This window comes from Schistocerca cancellata, chromosome 8 (genome assembly GCF_023864275.1).
Source record: "Schistocerca cancellata isolate TAMUIC-IGC-003103 chromosome 8, iqSchCanc2.1, whole genome shotgun sequence".
Taxonomy (NCBI): domain Eukaryota; kingdom Metazoa; phylum Arthropoda; class Insecta; order Orthoptera; family Acrididae; genus Schistocerca; species Schistocerca cancellata.
Window position 1 is genome coordinate 289,648,951 of NC_064633.1, and position 3,695 is coordinate 289,652,645.

Here is a 3,695-nt window from a genome sequence, read left to right on the forward strand (position 1 = left end):
GTGAGGTGAAGACAAACAGCAAGACCTATTCGACACTTGTGCGTATCACTTAGGGGCAGTGACGGGGTGAGGCAAGTTTATATGTGTGAACCGACAACCATAGCGCTGCCCGCAAACCGACGAACGGCAACGGGACAATGCCACGGCCAATCGGAGGACGTGGGCCCAAGTTTCCGTAGTTTGAAAATGGTGCGTTGTTGACCTACATAGCAGTAGTAGTTTTGGTTCCTGCTGGCATCAGCTATGCAGCGTTGAAATTTTGTGACACAATTTTTCTCCACCCTGTATAGTTGAGTAAGCACAAAACGTCCTAAAATCAGAAAATTATATGTACTCTGTTCATAACTGCTGTGCTTAATAGGCATGAAGTCTTATGCACAAGCAAACTGAAGTAGCATGCTCTTGTTTGTTTGTTGATGACTTACGTGGTTTTGTCAAACGGGGAGTCTACAAGGTTTTTCTGCTTTTGTTCAGCATTTAGGCCCACGAGGTTTCGCATTGCGTTTTAGTACAGTTCATTTTACCAGACGAACTCCAGCTTCAGCTACATAACTTCAGAGATTGTTCATGGAGTGGATGGTTACAGAGCAATACTGAAATTATAGTTTATTTACTTTGTTACCAGAATTCCTCGTTTTTCTGTGGAAGAACCTTCACAGCGGTGAAGAGGCCTGTAGGATGCAATCATCAGTAGGATTAAAGTAAATAACAGATTTATATATATATATATATATATATATATATATATATATATATATATATACGAGCAGAGACTATTACGTCGGGCATATCAGACAGAACAGACATCGCTCGTGATGACGCGGCTGAAAGTATCCATTTTATAAGAAACAATGGAATGGGAGTGATTGGGAAAGGTTGTGTGGAAAACTAATCCGGCAGAATAGGCAGTACTCGTGTATACATACGTTTCTGTGATACCGTAGCGCCTCCATGACATTTAATCCACTGCGGATGGGAACAATGTTCTGCGACTAGGGTGTTCAATGACGGGGATGCTGCATTGCAGCGTGCGATAAGTTGGAGATTTGGATCGGTTAGGGACCGTGTCCAGATGGCCGAAGTAGTTAAGATAACCGCTCATGAGCAGCAGGAAATTAGTTAGCCCCATTCCGGCACGAATTTTCAATTTCGACTTTGCATTTTCACAATGTCCAGTGCGGCTGGAAGTTCCTAGTTTTCCATCCATCCATTCCCTTTACTTCCCATTCTTCTATTTCATGCAGAATAGAGTAATATAACAGATCTCAGAGGCGCAGGAGAGCTTCTGTAAAGTTTGGAAAGTAGGAGACTAGGTACTGGCAGAAGTAAAACTGTGAGGACGGGGCGTGAGTCGTGCTTGGGTAGCTCAGTTGGTAGAGCACTTGCCCGCGAAAGGCAAAGGTCCCGAGTTCGAGTCTCGGTCCGCACACACTTTTAATCTGCCAGGAAGTTTCAGATCTCAGAGGCACCCCGTGGGTTGTCTGTTGCCTCTGTTTGCTTACTGTATTGCGGAACCGTTTCCTTACAGACATTGTTGAAAATATCGAACACTGTGATCAAGGTAAAGTGTTCAACGATGCACCGTCGGCTGTCTTATGCTCTAAAGAGTCCCAGGCATACTACGTCCGCAGCTGTGACAATTCTGACAACCATCTCCATGCGATTATCGACCGGAGTCTCGTAATCTAGGCTCTCCACATGCCCGATAAGAAGAATGTAATTTGTCATGTCTCCTCACTTAGCTCGGCATGGAACAGGACCGTCATAATCAATTCGTTGTTATCGAGGGAAACAAAATTACTCTGCAGCTAGTCACTGGAGAGCAAGGGTCAGTTATACCACAATAGTTGGATAATACTTTGAACTACCTCGAAATTTCAGGCGACCGGCTTGGGGTTCATCTTGTACGTTAACGTTCAAACATCCTGTATTTTATGTCACTGCGGCTTTACATTTCTCACTACACAAAATTTGGAATCTAAAAATGTCTTTTGCTCAATTATGACAAAGTTCACATCATGATTTCTCTTTCAAACGTTCCTAACTACTCTGCCTTCTTACTAACTAATCGCCATAACTTTTTCCATATATGTTAAGACAGGTTAACGAAAGTTAACATGGGCGTGTAAGTCTTTAATGTGCTCTTCAATAACCCCAGTTGCAATAAGCAAGCATTAGGAAAATCAGTATTCCCCCCACACAGTATATTTAAATTTAGGTAGCAGGGGTGCATTATATTGTCGCAAATCTTAATGGGTGCATATACAACGTCGCAATAGTAACACCTTACTGATTAAATATGACTCAATGATTCCAATCTGATTTAAAGTACTTCTGAAAATATCAAGCTGTCCTTACATCTTCCTGAAATGATCAATATAACACTAATGCACTCCCAAGATCACACTACCAAACCAATGAGTACCATGAAAGTAGATAAAACACGCAAATAATTGCTGGTGTAGTGATAACTACTGTATAGGCGAGTCGGCAGACCAGTTTAATAAAAGTTCTGATCGATCGTAATGACCAAACGTTAATTACTCTATCGGTTCTTAGCATATGGCGAAGTAAACAGTAACTAGGATTAAATGACTAGTACTTGAATACTCTGCTTAAAGGTAACACTAATGATGAGTAGTACTTGAATTTCATGCCTAGTAACACTACTGTACAGTCTCAACTAAATTTGTCGACTGGATACAATCTATTGTAATAATTCACAACAGACTCTGTTTTCAACTCGTAAATCCCAGTAAAATAAATTCGTCTATAGCCTTGTTGGAAATTAATTATAAAAAGAAAAAACATCTAAAAAAACTGTAATCCTGCAAATATTATTCTCAAAGAGAATGATATAAGAGGTTTCAGAAAAAGCATAAATCCTAATTATCTCAACGTTCCGTTGTGTCTTCTGCTTGTACATTGATGTGGCAACAGTCATTGGACAGGGACATGCACATATGCAGATGGCGGGAGTATCGCTTATGTAAGATACATGGGGCATTGAAAAAGAAATGACCCGGAGGCATAATTACAGAAACCAGTAACAGTATGTTAGAAGTTTAACCCTGGCTGTTTAGACACTTGTGACACTGTGACACAAGGCTATGAATGGCTGTCTCATAAAATTCCCATGGCGGCTATGTTAACCAGTTCCGCACTTACAGCTGAACGTCATCGTCCGAAGTGAATCCTTTGCCCCTCAGAGCCTTTTTAAGGGGACCAAAAACGGGGTAATCACAGGGAGAGAGGTCCGGACTGTATGGAGGGTAGCCGAGAACCTCCCATTTGAATTTCTTCAGGAGTGCCGCGACTGTGTTGCCCGTATGAGGCAGTGTCGTGGAGCACAATGACCCCACGGGCTAGATTGCCTGGTCGTTTTGATTTGATCGCTTGGCGAATGGTGGTCAAGGTTTACGAGTGAAGCTGTGCATTCACTGTTTTCCCGTGCTGCAGGAAGTGAATCGGAAGGGGGTCATCTTGGTCAAGGTAGAACGTCAGCATAACCTTTCTTGCACTCTTGTGGACGACGACGTCCGGCTGTATGTGCGGAACTGGTTAACATCGCAGACCTGAGAATTTTATGCGACAGCCATTCACCGCCTTGTGTCACAGTGTCAGAAGTGTCTCAACAGCTAGGGTCAATAATTCAAACATACAGGTATTGGTTTCTGTAATTATGCCCCCGGCTC

General features: G+C 42.4%; 1 non-coding gene across 1 annotated transcript; it reads left to right on the forward strand.

Annotated features, from left to right (window-relative positions):
• The first annotated feature begins 1,353 nt into the window (after positions 1 to 1,353).
• Trnas-cga (transfer RNA serine (anticodon CGA)) lies at positions 1,354 to 1,429 on the forward strand. The gene has a single exon. It is a non-coding gene; the product is annotated as a tRNA-Ser (tRNA).
• Positions 1,430 to 3,695: the final 2,266 nt, after the last annotated feature.